Genomic DNA, 22,275 nt, shown 5'->3' with positions numbered 1-22,275 from the left:
TTTTCTTCTTATATTAACTTCTGATAACCTTTGATTATTATCAATTTATAGAATCATAGCTTAAGATTGTAGATCTAAGATTCGAAACCTAAGATCTTGTCTTTCTTCTTTTCGATCTGTTAATTCTAAAAATTTTCTGATCAAGATCATCGGAATTCCGGTTATTTTTCATGAAATTTGCCATAGCTTCATTTTCCCTCTGTTTTGGCCATCGTTACTATCTCTAAACCCTAGGTTTTCATCATCTGAACCTATTCTTATAGTTCCAAACCTCAACCTTCATTACATCTGCAAATTGAGGATTATTTACTTTCAGATTCATTGTCTGCTACCTTCATATTCTTTCCTCTTAGATTCTTTGATGTGAATGTTGCTGGAAACAAAGGTAATAGTCAAGGAAAATCCAAGATTGTTGAACAAGAAGCCAAGATCTCTGGTAGAATACAAAGGTCTGGAAGTTTTGTGGAGATTTTTACTAGCAATTCTCGTTATTACTTTAATCAGTAGAAATCTGTCAGATTCGGTCAAATTTCCGGTCGAAATTTCAGCCAACTCTTCTTTTCCGGCTGGACATGCCGTGAATTTGGCCTATTCCGCATGACTCTTCAGATCTGGTGGATTCTGGTTAGAAAATCTGTGTTCTCTTTGTTGTTTGCTATCATGTCAGAGCTGGAACTTCAAGGCAATAAAGCAAATTGTTGAGCTCCAAGAAGAGTAAAGGAAAAAAAAAGATCAAGAGTGGCAAAGCGTGGGTTTCAATCAGCTCTTTTCTGAACGGATCGATGATTTGAGCCATTACATTGAAGATCTTTAGTTCTAAGGAAGGAAAGACAAGATCAAAAATCAAATTTCAGGAAAAGATAATAAAGTGCTAAGGTAAGTTGATTTCGTTTTCTCTTTATAAATGCGTCTGATGATTCTCTTTGAAAAAGGCTGAATGAGAGGAATGTTTAGCCTCTGATTTTGTGTAGAGTTGAATTGATTTGGAATGTGTAAGCCTATGATTTTTTTTAGATTGATTGCCTCTTTTAATCATGGATCAGTTCATCTGTGTTCAATTCATAAACACAAATTGGATCATGATGTTAATAGTCACATGAGATTTGGTTGTTGCTCTGTTATTCTTGACAATATGAGTTATATGCACAAACAGATTTTTGATGAGTCATACATTTTTACATTTCCTTCATGATTTTTCCTTCTTTTGGTCGATACATAAGATTTTTTTTTTAAGATGGAAGGAGTGAATGTACATGAATATGAGTAGAGCTGTTTGGACAATTTTTGTATCATCATTCGCTAATCTGAACTGGATTGAAAAGGACTTTGTAGCCTCTGCTTCTTGCAATAAAATTGTGACATATATAACTTCACTTTGTTTTTACATGTGTTCCCTCATTTGGCTTTAACCTGTGTAACCTTCACTTGGTTGTGACAGACAGCCCTCCACTTTGATATTTGCAACCATTTTTTTCTTTAGTAATAACCCCACTTATGTTTGTCCCTATGTGCTTGAGAGTATGTTTTTTCTAAGGTCCTAATTGAATGAGGGTGTCACTGACATGGGGTAAGATGGCTGGGCTGTAAGGATGTAGCATGAATGTCACTGATATGGAGTAAGAGGGCTAGGTAGTAATGATTTAGTGGATACCTTCATGGAATTTATACTGTGTCTGTCCTTCCAATGATTTCCCCTATGATCCTCATGTCCTTGCATGTATGATTTTTATCTTCACAGCTTATCCTATGCGCTAGTATGTGTATAAAGAGAAAGAAAGAAAACTATTTGGGGGATCATGTGAGCTATCTGAGAATGGTTTTGCCATTTAAATCTAATGTTGCTCTTTTCTCATATGATTTGGGAATATCTATATACTTAGCTCATAATTTGTATCATGGAAGGCTAATTCATCTTGATAAGTACCTGTTCTGGTTGTGGGTATTTCATGTCATGAGAATGAAGATTTTGTAGTTTGATAAAAAAAAAACTCATGGTAGTTGTTTGGCTTAGAAACTGAGAATTATGAAACCAGCCTCAATGATACATTCAAGAATTAAATGTTAGTCAAATTTGAGAAGTGAATAATTACTAATATTGAGATTTAGAAATCATTATATGATTGCTTGCTTGCTCATTTACCATATGGTCATTGAGTTTTGGTTCTAATTTGTATTCATCGTCCATGTCGGTACCCTTATTCTTTTAGCATACCTTTAGTCATTTATATATCCTATTATCGCTAGGGCGATGAAGGAGTTATCCCAATCCCATCTTTTAGGGAGACCTACTTGGTCCATGTAGTATCCCTCTTTCTTTTGTCTTTTATAAAGACAGCCTCAAGTCGTTAGATCCTTCATAGATCCTTCCATTCATCGCAAGGGCGATGAGGGCGTTAGCCTAAGCCTATCATTAGGGGACTTGCTCAGTCCAAGTAGCACTCCCCTCTTTTATTTAAAAGACTTGCCCAGTCTTTTAGATGTGTATCCCCTATAGACATTAGCTTCCCCTTGTTCATTGCAAGGGCAATGAAGGAGTTATCTAGAGCCTTTTTAGGGAGACAAGCTATGTCTCAGCATGAAATGTCTTACCCTGTTAGGAGACATGCTTTGTCTCATAGAAAGTCACACCCTTTTAGAGAGACATGCTTTGTCTTGTAGAAAAGCTTACCCTTAGAGAGACAGGCTTTGTCTCATTGGTCATAGTTGTCCTCCCTCTCTTTTAGGAGACATGCCTTGTCTCATTAACACCTCCTTCTAAGAGTCATTCCTTTCATATAGGAGTCAGTCTTTAGCTAGAGAGTCTGTCCTTAGTTAGAGAGTCGGTCAATCTTTCAGGAGTCAGTCATATCATCGTAGGGGTTAGGATTCTTTCCAACCTCTCATCAAATCATGTGATTTTTTATCTACTCCTGCAAGGTATAGGATGTTGTCCAACCCTTGCAGAGTTGTTATTCTGTCCAATTCCCCCGCAAAGCATAGGATGTTGTCCAACCTTTGCGAGATATTAGGAGTCTATCCTACCCTTATGATGATAGGATTCTGTCCTCTTGTGTCAAAAACATCAAAAACATCTGAAAAACCAAAAATCTCAAAAATCTTGAGTCATTAGGAGAGTAGTTAGGAAATCAGTTCCGAACTACGTTGGCTTGATCCCTTTCCATGGGGTACATAGTGCAGCTTGGGATCCACATCCCAAGTCCAGCCAAACTTTCGAAAATAAACATTTCAAACCTTCGAAAAATACAAAAATTCTTCAAAACCTTTTCAAAAAGATCTTCCCCTAGAGTTAGGAGTCTGTCCTAGCTGTTTGGGGTGTTTTAGAGTTAGGAGGTTGTCCTGATTTGTACTGATATGGTGTGTCATGTCGTGTGAGTGTCCCTAGAGTTAGGAGGCCTCGAGTCGATCGGTTAGACATTTAGTCGAACTGATGGCTAGACTAGGAAGCATATAATCAGCCCATGGTTTTCATTAGGTTGCACAGCCTAGATACACATAGAGAGTCCTAAAAATCGCCAATTCACATGAACTTAAACAATTGTGCAAAAAGCTTTAAAAATCAGTCGAGTCTAGTGGATCGAGTCTAGGATAGCGGTTCTAGATGGTTAGGCATCGTAGTTTAGAATAGGTCATCGAACTACGTTGACTCCGATTCTTCCCGAGGCTGGGATACGTAGTGCAGCCAGGGTGGATGGCCATTCTGGTCCGAGTCAAGTCCTGCATTAGAGTTTAGGATTTGTCTTGTCCAGTAATGTATAGAATTGATTTGTGTTGTATGTTCTGCTGTGTTTTCTTACTTTCATGTACAGATCCTATACCTTTAGTTGTAGCATGCATGTGTTTGCACACCAGAACTCAGACACCAATTAGGTATGACACTCATAACTTAGATATTCTTAGGCGACACTTCTTTCATTTATTTTGTGTGTGTTTATTATTCATCTCTGAGACATGCATGATTAGGTAGACGTCTTCTCGGAGATATATGTTCCCATTTCACATGACTTTCGCTCAAAACTCTTTAAAATCAATAATAAATGGCATAAGAGACCAGGTGCTTGCACTTGGGCGGACGAGGTGCTCTTCGGACCTTCCAAATTCGTAACCAGGCACGCACCTTCTTTTTATATCTCTGATTATCCATTGCAACAGAGCATAGTATGGGATCCATGGCCCACTTCCTTGGATGGTGACTCTTCTTTGTTTAAGGTACGCCTCGAATCTGGGCTAGTCCCCGAATCGAGAGGTATCTCCCTTTGTATCGCCACTCATGCTGTGAGAGGCACATTCTTTCGAGAGTTCCTTGGTAGAGCTCTCCATTCACGTGGATCATCTGTGTAGAGAGAGACTTCTGTCTCTTCGTGTGGGGCCCGTCCCCCTCCTCTCTCGGATCGGGGTCCACACACATTCTCTCTTCACTTAGGGGTTTTGTGAAGATATCAGCAAGTTGGACTTTAGTATTGATGTATTCCAAGCATATGTCTCCCTTAAGTGCATGATCTCTTATGAAATGGTGCCTTATCTCAATGTGTTTTGTTCTTGAGTGTTGTATGGGATTTTTTATCAAATTGATAGCACTAGTATTGTCACACATAATAGGAATATTTTTCAACTTTATGCCATAATCCATCAATGTGTTCTTCATACAAAGGACTTGAGCACAACAAGCCCTTGCCGCCACATATTCAGCTTCAGTTGTGGAGGTGGCTACGGAGTTTTGTTTCTTACTAAACCATGAGACAAGAGATTTTTCTAGAAACTAGCAAGTCCCAATAGTGCTCTTTCTATCAATCCTACACCCAGCAAAGTCAGCATCTGAATACCCAGTGAGATTGAATTCACTAGACCTTTCATACCACAAGCCAAGACTTTGGGTGCCTCTAAGATATTTGAAGATTCTTTTTATTGCAGATAGGTGAGACTCCTTTGGAGCGGACTGAAATCTTGCACAGAGATAGACGCTAAACATAATGTCTGGCCTACTGGCAGTCAAGTAGAGGAGACTAACTATCATACTCCTATACATCTTTTCATCCACGGCTTTTCCAAATTCATCTTTATCTAGTTTAGTTGTGACACTCATGGGTGTTCTCATGATTTTGCAATTATCCATTCCAAAGTTTTTGATAAGTTCTTTTGTGTATTTTTCTTGATGTACAAATAGACCATTTTTGAGTTGTTTAATTTGCAAGCCCAGAAAGTAGTTTAACTCACCCATCATACTCATTTCAAATTCATTTTTCATTAAGTTTGTAAGCTCATCACAAAAAGATTCATTTGAGGATCCAAATATAGTATCATCCACATAGATTTGCACAATTAAAATATCTTCCTTTTTTCTTTTAATAAATAATGTTTTATCTACTTTACCCATCTCAGATCATTTTTCAACAAGGAATGTACTGAGCCTCTCATACCAAGCCCTAGGGGCTTGCTTTAGACCATATAATGCCTTATCTAGCTTGAATACATGGTATGGATACTAGTAGTTTTCAAACCCAGGCGGCTGCTCAACATACACTTCCTCATTTATGTAGCCATTTAAGAAGGCACTTTTGACATCCATTTGAAATAATTTGAAACCATTATGACTTGCATATGCCAAGAGCATCCTAATGGCTTCTAATTGGGCCATAGGAGTAAAAGTTTATTCATAATCAATGCCCTCCTCCTGATTGTACCCTTGGGCTACTAGTCTAGCTTTGTTTCTAGTGATAGTTCCATGTTCATCAAGTCTGTTTCTATAGACCCATCTTGTTCCTATGACAGGGTGATCACTAGGTCTAGGCACTAATTTCCAAACTTTATTTCTCTCAAATTGGTCAAGCTCTTCTTGCATTGCCATCATCCAAAATTCATCCTTTTCAGCTTCATTGATGGACTTTGGTTCAATCTCAGATAAGAATGCCACATTAGCACTAATATTTCTATAGTATGATCTTGTCTAACAAGTTGTGACGCATCTCCTAAGATTTGATTTTCAGGGTGATCCGCTAAGATTCTCTTTTCCTTAGGTAGGTCCACAATTTGTTCTTCCTCTTCCCTTGATTCAACATTTATGACTTGTTCTATATGAGGAATAGAGGATATTTCTATTGGTCTTACAATAGGCTCATCTTCATGTAACATCTCTATTTGAGATGGCTCTCTTTCATCAAATGTTACATGAACGGATTCCTCAACAATTAAGGATCTTCTATTGAATACTCTATATGCTTTACTATGTGTTGAATATCCTACAAATATCCCCTCATCTGTCTTAGGGTCAAATTTATGTAAATTATCCTTGATATTAAGAATGAAACATTTACAATCAAACACTCTAAGATAATCAAGGTTGGGTTTTCTACCTTTCCACATTTCACAGGGAGTCTTTTTAGTTGAGGGCCTCAGATAGACTCTATTCATAATATGACATGCAGTGTTTACAGCTTCGGCCCAAAAATATCTAGGGATGTTACTTTCATTTAACATTGTCCTAGCCATTTCTTGAATAGTTCTATTTCTTCTTTCGGCTACTCCGTTTTGTTGAGGTGTTCTAGGTGCAGAAAAGTTATGATAGATTTCATTCTTAGTACAATATTGTTCAAAATGACAGTTTTCAAATTCAGTGCCATGATCACTTCTAATTTGTGCAATTGCAATACCTAGTCCATTTTGTATTCTATTGGCTAATTTAAAAAATATATCAAAAGATTCATCTTTATGAGCAAGAAATAACACCCAAGTATATCTAGTGAAATCATCAATAATCACATATACATATCTTCTTCCACCTAGGCTACTAGTTGTCATTGGTCCAAAGAGATCCATATGTAATAGCTAAAGCGGATTAGAAGTAGAGACAATGTTCTTAGGTGTGAAAGATGTTTTGATTTGTTTACCCATTTAACATGCTTTACAAATGTGATCTTTAATGTACTTGATTTTGGGTAAACCAATCACTGCATCTCTAGATGAGATTTTAGAAATTAATTCCATGCTAGCATGACCTAATCTTCTATGCCATAGCCATGAGGTCTCACTAATGGCGGAAAGACATTTTACATTTTGAGCTTTTAGGTCATCTAAGCTTATGGTGTACACATTTTCATTCCTATTTCCTTTAAATTGGATTTCACCATTTGATTTTTTCTCAACTATGATTGTATCATGTTCAAATATAACTCTATGTCTACTATCACATAGTTGACTAATACTAATCAAGTTATGTGACAAACCATCAACAAGTAAAACATCGTGGATAGGAGATTTAGAGTTACCTATGGTTCCTTGACCTATGACTTTTCCTTTTTTATCATCTCCAAAGGTAACCAATCCACCTTCCTTGATAGAGAGAGACTCAAAATGAGATAAATTTCCAGTCATATGTCTTGAGCATCCACTATCAAGGTACCACTTGTCTTGCTTGGTTTGGCTCCTCAAGCACACCTATATTTAGATACTTCATTAGTTCATTTCTTAGGAAACCAAACTTTCTTAATCCTAATTTGACTAGTCTCATTCAAAGAACCTTTCTTTACCCACACATACTTAGGATTATTAGCATACATACAAGCAAATTTATAATTACCATGCAAGCCACAACCATTGCACACAATACTACTAGAAGATGAGGAGAGGGTCTTGCTTTTCCAAGGTTGGATTGAAGTCTTTTGGGACTTTGATAATCATCATATCCAAGTCAAACTTTGTTCAAGGACCTTTTTCCTATGCCAAGTAGTTTGTTTAGAGTTGATGTACCTCTATCAAATTTATCAAAAGAAGCATAAAGATCATCATATTTTGCACTTAACTCCTTATATTCATATGTCATTTTCTCAATTTCAACATGCAATTTTTTATTTTCCAAACTAAGCGAATCATTCATTTCTCTAAGCTCATCATTCTCACATCTCATGGTCTCATTTTCATTTGAAATGTATTCATGGTCCTTTTGTAACCAACCAAACTCTTTAGTAATGCTAGCAACAGAATTTTTAAGAGATTGATTTTTTAACATTTGAGCTTTCAATTCTTTATGCAATTCTTGAAAAGCATCATACAATTCATCATACTTAATATCATTAGAATCATTAATATTGGAATCTTGTGTTACCTCATTGTCATTTGTAGATGCCATGAAACACACATTGCAACTTTCTCCTTCCGGTTCATCTTCGAATTCTTCACTCATCTCACGTTCATTCCATGTTGCCGCCATTTCTTTCTTCTTTTCTCTTCTCTTGAAGTACTCGTTTTGTGGAGGCGCTTTGTTGAATGGGCAATCCGGCCTCAAGTCTCTAACCTTCTTACATTTAAAGCCTCTCGGTTGTCCTTCATTTTCTTCTTTCTTTTTGAAGGATCGAGGAGCTTTTCTCACATTCTTGTTCCTCTTCAAGAATTTGTTGAACTTTCTAGTCATCAAGGCAATCTCCTCATTATCTCCTTCGCTTTTTTCTTCTGTACCTGAGTCAACATTCAAAGCAAGTCATTTTCCCTTTTTGTTTTCACTTCAGTTCTCATTTATTTTAAATATCATCTCATGTGTAGTGAGTGATCCTATTAATTCTTCTAGACTTAGTGTTGTTAAATCTTTAGATTCCGTTATAGCTGTTGATTTTGCTTCCCAAGTCTTTTAGGTAGTGACCTAAGGACTTTTGCTACTAGTTCCTTGTTTGAAAATTATTTTCCAAGTCCTTTTAGCCCATTTGTCAAGTTTGGAAACCTAGTATACATTTCTGCTATAGTCTCATTAGGTTGCATTTCAAAGAGTTCATATTCCCTAAATATGTAGTTTAATTTTGATTCTTTTACTTGATTCGTTCCCTCATGTGTTATCTCTAGAAGATCCCATATTTCCTTAGTTGTTTTAAGGTTTGTTACCCTATTAAATTCCTCCGATGAAAAAGCACAAATCAAGGCATTCATAGCCTTAACATTTACGTTTCAAGCTTGTTGTTCACCTTCGGCCCATTCTTCTAGATCTTTGGTAGGTTCTATATATCCATTTTGAACACTCTTCCAAATTTGAAAATCTTGTTGTAAAAATACTTTCATTCTAACTTTCCAATATCCATGGTTTGTTCTATTGAAATAGGGTGGTCTAGTGGTTGATTGTCCTTCTTGTTGTTGAGGGAAGGTTGCCATAATTAGTGATCTTTTACTCTAACCGGTTAAGGCAATCCTAGAGTTCTAGCTCTGATACCAAATGAAATCCTAGTTGGGCAACCAAGAGGGGGGTGAATTGGTTGGGTATTAAAAATTTTACTCTTTTACAATTCTTTTTAAAAGATTACTAACACTTGTTAACTAATCTTTAGTTAATAGAGGTTAGTAAAAATAAAAGTAGAGGAAAGAACAACCACAAAGCAAATAAGAAAAGGAGAAGAGTAATAGAAGAGATACCACACTAAGATTTATAGTGGTTCGGTCTTATAACTCCAAGACCTACTCCACTCTTCTCAAGTTTCTGTCCTTGAGGGAATCCACTAAAAGTATGATTCTTAATACAATGAAGAAGGCTTCGCGTCTTCAACACTTGCCCACGAAGATGGCTCCTCATCTCCGAGCACTCGCCAATTCCAAGGGGTTTAATATTGGTGCCCTTTCCACCTTTACAATGATTTTCAAATTACAATGTGTGAATGCCTTCTCTTAAAGCTAATACACCACTTCAATACAAGAAAGTGAGCTTGATGAGAACTTCTCCAATGATGGGATTGCAAGTAAGCTTGGGAGATCTTAAAAGATGTTGAAGGCAAGTGAGCTTGAGTGATTCTTTTTCAAATTGATTGCAAGTATGCTAAAGAAAATCTTCTTCAAGGTAGATTGCAAGATTTAGGGCAAAGAAGAAGAGCTTTTCTAAAGATTGCTTGAAAAACTTAAATCACACTTAGGGTTTTTTTCTCAAGCTTGCAAAAGTGTTAAAATGATGAAAATAAACTCATATATATAGCCCCTTAGAAGATATAACCGTTGGAGGACATATTGGGCATTTTTGGGTTTTGAAAAATAAAAATAAAAACCAGCCGCAACTCCCAACAGTCATATTTTCCCGACGCCAGACGTCTGCCCAGACGTTTAGTTGCCTCCGGGGATCAACCAGATGATCGGGCAGACCTCTGCCGCAAGGTCTGGTTTGCAAGTTCAATTATCAAATGAATGAGTTTTTCTCTGATTTTTTGTACACATATGTATTGATATTAGGAAAGATTATGGATCAAAATTTAGCTCAGTTTGAAAATGTTTGGGTCCCTTTTTGATCAACCAGATGATCGGACCAGACTTCTGCCACAAGGTCTGGTTTGCAAGTTTGGCTAGCAAATGAATGAGTTTTCTTCCAATTTTTTGTACATATTAAAGTAGATATGAGAGAAAGGTGTGCACAAAAATTTGGCTCAATCGGAAAACGTTTGGGTCCATTTGTGATAGAAAAGCACATGGTCTTAGTTATAGTTTTCAAAGTATACTTGGATTTTGGTTTAAAAACATTTTGAAAACTCTTTCAAAAATATTTGCAAACTTGTTTTGAAGATGATCTCCATTCAACCTACTCTTGAATAATCATGTTGAGTCCAGTGGTTGAATGAGCATGATTATCCTTCCTTATACATGCTTGTTCTTTGGTCTTCGATATAACTTAGCTCTTAATGACTCCATCTTGATCTTGATTGCTCTTCTCTAAGGTTCAACTTGATTTGTCTTTGTGCTTCTTGGTTGATGAATCTTCTCTTTCCCTTTCATCGCCATGTTTTAGCTTGTTGTCGATCTTGGTACTCTAAATTTTCTGTGTAAGCTTATCATGGTAAAATCATTAGTGCCAACCTACTTCGATCAATGTGGGTTTGTTGTCATCAAAACAATGAGTAGGGCTACACATGGGAACCCTTGGGCTAACAATGTGTGATTCTTTCGACTTTGCAATAGGAGTCATTTTGGGCCAACGACTTAATAAATTACCACATGTTATTTATTATGCAAGTAGGACCCTCAATGATGCACAACTCAACTACACTGCTACGGAAAAAGAATTTTTAGCAGTTGTGTTTGCACTTGAAAAGTTTAGGTCCTACTTGATTGGATCGCATGTGATAATTTATACCGATCATTCGGCAATTAAGTACCTCGTAGGTAAGAAAGATGCAAAAGCTCGCCTCATTAGGTGAGTTTTACTTCTTCAAGAATTCGATTTGGACATTAGAGATAAGAAAGGTATGGAAAACTTGGTTGCCGATCACCTGTCTAGACTACCAAATGCAAAGGATGATGAAGGTCCCATCAATGAAAACTTTCGTGATGAGCAATTGTTTTCTATTTCTAGTGAGCCATGGTATGCGGATATTGTTAATTATTTGATTACAGGTGCAACACCGGATCATTGGTCCAACCAAGATAAGTATCTGTTTCACTCACAGGTGAAGTATTTCTTTTGGGATGACCCATATTTGTTTAAGACTTGCTCAGATCAAATTATCAGACAATGTGTGCCCGATCATGAGCAACAATCGATTCTATACTTTTACCATGATCAAGCATGTGGTGGCCATTTTAGTGTAAAGAAAATCGCCCACAAAGTCTTGCAATGTGGTTTTTATTGGCCGAGTCTTTTTAGAAATGCTTTTGATTTTTGTAAAGCTTATAGGTCGTGGCAGTCATTAGGTAGAGTTACAAAGAGGAATATGATGCCCCTCAACCGATCTTAGTGGTAGAAATCCTTGATGTATAGGGTATTGATTTTATGGGTCCTTTTCCCAACTATTTTGGGAATTTGTATATTTTATTAGGAGTAGATTATGTGTCCAAGTGGATTGAAGCCATTGCTTGCAAATACAATGACCACAAAGTGGTGGTCAAGTTTTTGAAAGAAAACATATTTTCTCGCTTTGGTACACCTCGTGCCATAATTAGCGATAGGGGTAAACACTTTTGTAATAGACCTTTTGAAGCTCTTATGAAGAAATATGGAATTACGCATAAGTTAGCTACTTTTTATCATCCCTAAACGATTGGCCAAGTGGAGGTTTCAAATAGGCAAATTAAGCAAATTTTAGAGAAGACAGTTAATCCAAATCTCAAGGATTGGTCCATTAGATTAGTGGATGCCTTGTGGGCTCATAGGACGGCATTCAAAACTGATCTTGGTCAGTCTCCTTACCGCCTTGTGTATAGAAAAGCTTGTCATCTCCCGGTTGAATTAGAACATAAAGCTTTTTGGGCTATTAAGAAACTAAATTTTGATTTGTCTGATGCAGGTAATCATAGAAGACTTCAACTTGTTGAATTGGAAGAATTGCAGAATGATGCTTATGAGAATGCAAAAATCTACAAAGAGAAAACAAAAGCCTTTCATGACAAGCATATTTTGAGAAAACCGTTTCAAGAAGGTGAAAAAGTTCTTCTCTACAATTCAAGATTGCACATCTTTCCAGGTAAGTTAAGATCCCGTTGGGATGGTCCATATTTGGTGAACAAAGTTTTCAACCATGGTGCAATTGAAGTTTTAAATCCAAAGAATGGTGAGACATTTAAAGTGAATGGACAACGTTTGAAGCCTTTTGTTTAGTTACCATCGTCATCTATTTTGGAAGAGGTCATGGATCTCCGTAAGCCTCTTTATTCGCATCTTTCTTAAAAGAAAAAGGTATGCCCCTCTCTTCTCTTTATTGTCCTTGTTTCTATTTTTGCATGTATTGAGGACACTGCATGATTTAAGTATGGGGGTAGTATTTTGGAAAACTTAATTGTGAGTTTCTTTTTATGGTTTAAAGTAGAATATTTTATTTTCTTTGTTTTTGGGATTTTTACAAACGAAAGAAACAGCTAGATATTTTTGGAAAGAAATTTTTATCCCATTTTTAAGAAAGGAAATTAGTCTATATTTTAATTTTAGAATTTGAGAAACTAAAAAGAGCACTTTCTACTTATAGGTTAGATTTCTTTTGGAATCTTGTTTCTAAAAGAGTTGATTAGGAAACGAGATTAGAAACTTGGCTCTTATATGGTAAAGTGAAAAAGGAAAGAAATGTTAAAAAAGAAAAAAAAGAAAAAAAAAGAACTTTTTGATCTAGTCTTGACTTGTAGCCTTTTTTACTTGAGCAAGTAAGTCCGAGGGGTGTTCTACACCTAGTTCCTTAAAGCTATCTAGTTTGAGAGTAATTGACCAAAAGCTCGCTATAAGGGTCAAACTGAAAGCTTAAGAAGTCAAGACAATGAACGGATAAAATTTTGGAACTCTTACTGCATCAATTTCTAAAGATATATGCAAAAGTAATTCTGACACTGCTTAGTAACTTGGGTGTCTGGTGCAAGCCCTGCATGTCCTTCACGCCAACTGCAGTAGAGGAATAAATTGAGTTCAAAGTATTAGAAATAATGGGAAAGTGGAATGAAAGGTGGGACCATATAATTGTTCAAGTTTCTTTTAAAATCTCTGATTCAAATTCTTTGGTAACTACGATAACTTTAGAAGCTATTCTATGGGGACAAAAGTGTGAAAATATAAAGGAGGATTCCCTAATTAGAATATATGTCAAATTTTACAACTTGGAATGGAATAACAAAGAGCAAGTATAGGGGTATTCTAGAAGTTTCTATCTTGAGTAAAATATTAAAGTAAAGGGAAGTGTTATATTTGGCTTTATTCTATATTAAGAATTTGCAATGTCAGTTTTCTATTTTTGGAAAGTTAATTTTTAGAATTGTGTGTGTACATTAACTTCAAACGCTCACGAGACAAAACTCATCCACTAGGATAACCTAGGGGTTTAAAGGCTTGTTGCACGTGCTAAGTGCAATCGTGATTCCTACGAAAGTGAGTTAGGATTTTATTTTTTTTGTTTAAGTTTTAATTTTTGTTTATTTTCTTTTCTTTGCTCGAGGACAAGCAAAGCTTAAGTATGAGGGAATCTGATGAGCACATTTATGTGTGAATTGTAGGTAGGAAATGCATGCATTTCTCTCATTTAAAGTGGTGCTACTAAGGTATTTTCTATGTTTTTTGTGTTTCAGGGTTATTCTTGATTTTCACAGAAAATAGAGCTAAAGAGATGGATTTTTCAAGACCCAGAAAATTTTAGCCAAAATTGATTTGTGCAATATTAGGCCGAAATTTGTTAATGCCACAACCCCCTCTATTTACTCAAGTCACCCCTTTTTGTTGGGTAAAAAGAGAGGTGAGCCGAGGATAGGAAAAGACAAAATGGGAACGGGCCGTTGGCATGGTGCAAATTCAAAGAAACTTGGAGCCCGACCGAATCATTGATGTTGCAGCCCAACAATTGGGAAGTTCGGATCTGCCCATGGGAATGATTGTGGATACAACCAATTTATAATGGGCTATCAAGTGTACGGTTTAGATCATCTATGATAGGGTCGTATAACAACATTAAGGCCGAATTGTAGACCCAACCAGTGGAATATTTTGTGGTGCAACTATTTTACATAGTAGTCGTCCAATGGACTGTTCGGATCGTCCCATGAAAATAGAGGGGCACCATCTATATATATATATATATATATATATATATATATATATATATATATATATATAGAGGAAAATGATTGTGAGCTTGAAGCTCATATAGCTTATATGAGCTTGAGGGCCCAAACACATGGGTCCCACATTTTTTGTGGTGATCCAAACCAGTCATTTGCAAGGCCCCATCATAGATAGGGTGTGTACCAAAAGTCAGCTCCATTGGATCATCCTAACCCCTCGAAAAGCGGAGGGCAAAAATGAGCAGATTTGTGGCAAACAGTGTCTGTCCATTTTGCCATCCACTTTTGGATGGGTTAGGATGATCCAATGGAGCTGATTTTTTGTACACACCCTATCTATGTAAGGGCCTGTCAAATGAATGCTTTGGATCATCATAACAATGTGGGCCCACATGTATTTGGCCCTCAAGCTCATATAAGCTATATGAGCTTCAAGCTCACAATCATTTTCCTCATAATATATATATATATATATATATATATATATATATATATATATATATATATATATATTGCAGTCCAATCAAATGGATGGCTCGGATCGGTTTATGAAAATGATTTAGGGAATCCATTCTCGCCATGGCCATGCAAATGAGTGGCTCAAATCATTCTAAAAAAAAAAAAGAAGTGAATGCTTTGAGATGTGCCCAACCTAATTCGGTCATGGGGTGGACAAATCATTTTTATGCTTGAGTTCCAAGTGGACCCACTCAATGTTGGACGCTTAATTCTTAAATTTGTGGAGAAATTGCACATTTAGAGTGTCGGCCAAGCTTGGAGGTGGGCCTGCTATTGCTGGAAATTGAGAAATTTATGGCCATAATGAGACAAAACAGTTGTTATTTTTTTTAGAGTTGCGGAATGAAAATTACCAAAATAAGAGGATATTGGAATGTGTTGGACGTGTGATTAGAAAAATTTGCAACGTTGCATTAACATGCAGATACTATATGGCAAGTATCGGTTCTTTTTGTGTGAATTAGAAACATGGCTCTTACAAAAGGCAAGTGCAAGGTACGATATATTACCATTTGTGGGCAACATACATGGGAAAAGAAAGCATCTTAATTAGAAGACATCAAGTGAACGGTTTGGATTAATCCATGCTACCCAACTCTTTCTCTTATTTTAAAGTGGGGACCACCAAATTCGTCAAGTAACCAACAACCTGGGGGATTTTTCTCTATCGAGCAGAACGTGGGTGGAATTGGACAAATCCAATTTTCATTGAGGCCAATCAAATAGGCGGTTTGGATTATTCCAAATTTTTTCCCCATGACCACACATACTGCTATTGAGGTGGGTCCCATTGAGCCTTGAATTTGATCTCTTTTTAAAAAGGCAGCATCATGGTGAGAAATAAGTTATAAAAAGCAACACAAATAGAAGGCTGAGATTTTAATATTGGAAGCTGCTGTCTTTCACACACATTCTATTAATGAAAGCATCTACGTTAGAAACTCGAGCAAGCAAGCCACCTATCATCTCTTATCTCAACCGTTGGGCAGATTTTGTCTTTTGGGTCTCATTATATATGAAAATCCAATAGGAGCACTTGGAAAGGAAATTTTTTTTATGCCTGATATTTTGGATAATCATGGCAATTGTTTTTCTTTCACTACCATGAGATCTTCTATATTTGTTTTTCTGAGATTTAGTCATATATTTTGGGATCTCACAAGATAAGAAGCAGGCTGAGAAATCTAACCATAGATCTCATCATTCGGCAATTTCTTTAGGCAACTTTTATAAAGAGGGCAAGTGGCAATTTCTTGGAAATAACAAAGATAGCAGCAGCATCATATTGTAATAAAAGGAGTAAAACGGGGTAGAACAGAGGTTGGTTGGGATTCGATAGCCATATTTTTATTATTTTTCTCACACACTCTCTTGTATTCTCTCGATGCTCTCTTTTCTTTTCCTTCCTACACTCTCTCTTGTTCTCTCTCTCCCTATGCTTTTGCTTATTCCCTACTCTCTTCAAATCTTACTCTTCCCCTTAGTTTGTCTTGTTCTCTCTTTTTCTTTTTCGCGTTCTTTTTCCATCTCTCTCAACCAAGGACCAATTCACCATCATTCAAGGCTCAATCCAAGGTGATCAAGGCATTGAAGGAGGAAGATTTGATCATTGCAAATTTGGAGAAAAGACTAAGTTTTCCTTACCTTGTTTTTATTTTTGCAATTCCAAGTTCCAAATAATTGTATTATTATTAAAGAAGAGTTTTATTCTTGTTTTTTTTTCCTTTTCTAATTTCTCTCAATGGCTCTCTCTCTCTCTCTCTCTCTCTCTCTCTCTCTCTCTCTTCTTTTTCTTTGTTTCTTTTCCCTTCTCCATGAGTAGCTAAACCCACTATACTTAGGGTTTAGATGAAGCCATGGGGAAGGAGAAAGATGATTAATTAAAACCAGTGGCTTATATAACAACATATATAAGGGTTTGTATTTATTGGATCCCAATCACTCATGCCACTGGCTTTCCCCTTTCGTATGAGTAATTGCCGATAAACAAATATAATTTCTTATATAATATCTCTAAATTGAGTAGTATATTTGATCAAACACTCATGGGCAATGAAATCAATAGAACTTATTCCCCATTGACTGTATTTATCAAATACACTATCCAATACGAAAATAGGTTTGATTAATAATCTAATCCAAAACTCATGGTGGATTCTAACCCTTAGTACTCTTTTATATTTGTGGGAACCGATCCCGCGAGAGGGATGGGGTGTGTGCCGCCACGCTCTCTCTTGGTCTTTCGTACCCACGCGATTGACGTGTGCATTTTAATTATTGATTTTAATTCGTCTTTTATGTGAACTTGGGATCACTAAGGCAATCCGAATTCCACACAAAAGATAGTGACAGAATCGCCACCTAGATGTGAGATCTAGGACCCATGATTAACCAGAAAACTAGACTCGCTACCTGGTTACGAGAATGAAAGGTATGGGGAGTTATCCACCACATGCACTATTCCTGCCCGATAATCGGTCTTCGATTCCAAAAGCTAACTCTTTTAAATTTATTTTAAATGGCTCACTCAACTCTATGTTAATATGCGAACTATGTGACATGCATCCTATGATCTAATTTCAATGTAGATCCTAAGTGTGTATCTTGATTACTTTATTTGTTTGAATTCAATCTAAGTAAAAGTTCTCCTAAAATTCTAATTTCATGGAAAATCCTAAATGATTTGATTAAGCATTTACAAGAAAATTAATATACAAAACACCACAATTTGTTGTAGTGCCGACTCGCGGTTGGTATGCCATCAGACATCCAAGCTGCCAACGTACCCAAGCCTCACTGGGATCAAAGTCGACGTAGTTCGGTGCACCTAAGCTAAGCTACTTATGCCTAACTCAACTAAGACACCGATCTAGACGGGATTGACTGTTTCAACAGTTTTAAGAGAAGTTATTTTAATTCAAGTTGAGGATTTTATTATCCTAGGATTTCATCTAAGATGCTATATGATTCTTATCTAAACGCAAGTTGTTCCTTAGACTAATGCAGGTTAGCCTACATCCTAGTTTACTAGGCTTGTCCTAGGGAAAGATTGGGTGACTAATGTAACTAGACCTGTGGCACGGTTGCTATCCATAACAAGCGTCCGTGATGAGGCTGGACTCCTAACTCTAGGACTCCATAAAACCTAAGACTCCCTAAAACCTAGGACACGACCTGACACAAGTGTTCCTAAATTGGGCTCTAATGGTTCTTATGGCGGAAACCATGATCCAACGATTCCGAAAGACACGAGACAAATCGATTTAAGATCTTGAAGTTAATGAATTTTAGATTTCAGGAATTTTTGGTTTCTGGACATTTAAGGATTACCAATGGTTCTAGGGTTCACCAATTTCGGTCTCGAATGGCATCCGAGGAAGGGAATCGTGCGCTCTTTCCTTGTGCAATTTAATACTTAGGTTATAACATCTTATTGCCTGGCATATCTCAGGATTTCCGTGGACAGTAACCTCGGAGCCAACAACATGCTATAGCTTAAATATTCAAATTCTCAAAGATCGAGGGCAATAGGGATACGATTATGGATGCACTGGCCATTTTTCCAAGGAAATCTAAAGATCCTAAAATTTATGTTTCAATGGATTGAGGAGTGAACGTGTGACAGAATTTTAAGGTTCTTTAGAAGCTTTATGATGATTTTTAATTAATTTCAGTTTTTTAATGGATTTTATCAATTTTAAACCACATGAGTGATTTTACAAGTGAAACTGTTACAAATGAATTCGAAATGAATTGAAACTTCAGCAGCAACAAGACATGATGGGATGTAGCTTTTTGAAAGAGTTTTGCAGATTTTTCCATTAAGCTCATATATAATTTTGATTTAACAATAATAAGACCAGATTGCAAAAATAACACAGAAACTACTAGAAATAGAAATCTAAATTCATTGAAATTTTTACAGTAGAGAGATATAAGTAAACATAGCATGCTGTGAGATTTTCATGAATTTTAGGAATTATTTACTATCAATTTTGGATTTTTCAATTTTCAGACCAGATTATGAATTAACACTACATCCCATATGAAACAATATCCAAATTACTTGAACATTTTACAGAAACAAGAAATATGGAATATAAGACTACTGTAAAAAATTTTGAGAATTTTATCTGTAATCTGATGTCAGTAACAATTCCCCCAAAATCGGATAATTTTCAAAGAAAGCATCAAATAATATACCAAATAAAATCCAAAAATTCTTAAAAATTCATGGTAGAATGTATTAGCATCATATTATTTTCCCACGAAAATTCAATAATTTTGGAATCTGTTTAGTATATATTTTATTTTTCTTCGTCGAAAAGATATTTTTGAAGAGTTTTCTATTTTTAAAACATGATTTTCGAGAAAATTATGACTCCGGAAAATGTCCTCTAACCTTGTTCTGATGTGATGAACACAAGAAAAATTCAAAATTCTAAAAAATAGATCATCCTAAGATGGCTATTTTTTCGAATTTCATAATTTCTCAGCCATTATTTTAAATAAAATTCCACTCTTCACTCAAATTTTCAAAATTCTTTGATTCAATGTCCGATCCTATCCGATGGTTATTTTAGTCTATTTAAATAGATCAACGTATTAAATTTTGAGACGAATCGGATTTGAATCACTCATGTAAAACACGATTTTTAGCCAACCAATATATTATTGAATTAAATAAGCGTAAATACTAAAACCCTGCAAAAATACGTAAAAAAAATACGGAATAATTCTAGAAAAATCTGAGAAGAATGAACCTACCTTTGGTCGCGCTCCTCGTCTCTAGGGTGCGTAAATCCGAGGTATACGCTTCGTCGCACCCTTTTATACGCTTTATAAAATCCGAATGCCGCCGGAGATGAGCCGCCTTGAATGACGAAATAAAGGAAGAGTCCGGATATGCAAGAATGAGAGGACTACTAATGACAAAGGGACGAGAGGGCTACCAATCTAAAGGATGATCTCAAGGATAAGATGTCTTTTGATATTAATGTGGTAGAAGGGAAGAGTGTTAGAAAACGAATAGAGGAGAGAGATCCCAAAAAAAAAAATCCTCTGTTTTCCAAGAGTGATATAGTATATGTAGGTGATGGTTTGCATGAATCATTAAGTTTGGAAATTCGGATTGCACAGCCAAGATTGATTTCTTATTTTGGCAATATCTTAATGAAGATTTTATTACCAATAAAGCATGCAATACGTCATTCCTTACTTGATAAGAGGGGAAAATAAAGTAGGCGTCCAAACATTTCTATGTTTAGGAATTATCGACATATAAACCATTGGACCCCACTTTTGTTTTTTTCTTTTTACCAAAAAGTAAAACTTTCCCATGCACGCCCATTCTAGTGCATGCCATTCGTTAGATGATCAAAACCATTCATTTGCAAGCCCATTATACAAGTTAAATCATAGACACATGATATTGAAATATTGTGTACTTCTCACTTGTGTTTAGTAAGAGCCCATATTGCCACTATAAAAGTCAAACTTCACCTTTACGTGCATGTATATGCATGCTCGTGATAATTCATCCTTGAAATTTCCCATTGAACGTTCATATTTTTGGAAATTACCAATTCATGGTATGTTTAGATTATACACAACTTCCCTTCGTGCATGTATCTACATGAAGCAGATTTCTTTTTCCACAAGTAACCGACCACATTCTTTTTAAGAACTTTTCCTTATATGTTCAAATCCAGCGTGCCTGCCTTGGGTAATCCAACCATCCAAGTGATGACCACAAAATGGATTGCTCTCCCAAAACCGTCTCATGGGCTGATCCAAACCCTCCAAATAACGGCTGTAGCGAAAATATGATTGTGGCTTTTAAATCGATTTCGCTTGATGATCTTGACCGTCTATTTGGTGGGCCAATATATTAATTGAACATTCCTTTATTCCATTCCCTCAAGTTCATCCAAGCCATCCACTTCATCGGCCGTAAAAATTGCATCCCAAAATATCATTTCCATATGTGGGGCCCACATTTCTACCTTAATGTTACCGTACTACCTTCACAGTGGATGATCTAAACTGTACATTTGATTGGGCGATAATGTAATAAGATGGCATCCCAAAACCATTTACATAAGCTGATCCACACCATCCAATTGGTGGGTCGTGATGTAATTTAGAAATTATCCCCATAAAATGATCACCTCGTCCAATTGATGGGCTGCCACCTTAAGATTTTTATTTTTCACAATAATGGGCCCATGCCAGCCGAAATACATTATGCCCTCCATGGAAATGACTTTGCTCATTAAATCCAAATAAGTTTAAAAATTCATGTTTTCATGAAAAATAATGTAGGGCACACCTGCTTGATCCCATTCCAATCGACATGTTCAAATGCGGGCACACCCAATGGGTCCAAATTCTCTCTCGTTTAAGTTCTTGTGAATAACCCTCCTCGACACTTAGCGGAAAAATACATAACATGACGGATGACCGAAAAGACTGTGAAAATGTAAGAGACGGACACGGAAATAGAAAACGGTAGAAAACCAATAACACAACACTTACTTCTTTGTTGATTAAAGCGAAGCAAAATGGGGGTGTCTACAATATTGAATTAAGATTTTTACACTATTCCAAGTTACTTTTGTAAATTTCTAATTTACTTAAGCTCTTAGAAATTTGGTTTTCTAATTAGATTAGATAAGTAGTTGATAGAGATCATAAGAATTTTGGTACACTTTGCCTAAATATAAGAGTTAAAGTGGTAATCCTTTTTACATTGTTTTCGACCCAATTATCTAGTTAGTTAATAAATTTACAATATATTGTTGGCTCCAAGGTTTTTGTTCACGGAAATCCTGGGTATATGCCAGGCAATAAAATATTATAAGTTTATTTTCTGAATAATATAGGGGTAGAAATTACAATTCTCTTCCCTGAGTTCGACCCGTATTTACACGATCCGTGCTCTTGCTGTTAATTAATATCACAAACAGTGGACCTCGAAAGTAATATACTCCATCACTGTCATAGACAATTTACAAGTAGAAGTTAAATCCAACCATTGTAATACACAATGACAAAGTAGAAGTTACTTTGTTACAGAGGGACTATGTTACTTTATTACTTTGGTCCCTCAACAGAAGTTACTTTGTTAGAGGGACTATGATAGTGATGGACTATGTTACTTTGGTCCCTCAATGGTAAATGACCTAAATGTTAGTCCATCATTGTGATACACAATGACCAAAGTAACATAGTCCCTCAACAGAAGTTACCCTTATTGAATTTACACAGGGGGACCACAAA

Source organism: Tasmannia lanceolata, unplaced genomic scaffold (genome assembly GCF_043159265.1).
Source record: "Tasmannia lanceolata isolate RefF3 unplaced genomic scaffold, GAP_Taslan_0.1 ptg000018l, whole genome shotgun sequence".
NCBI lineage: Eukaryota > Viridiplantae > Streptophyta > Magnoliopsida > Canellales > Winteraceae > Tasmannia > Tasmannia lanceolata.
Note: the sequence above shows the minus strand (reverse complement) of the source record.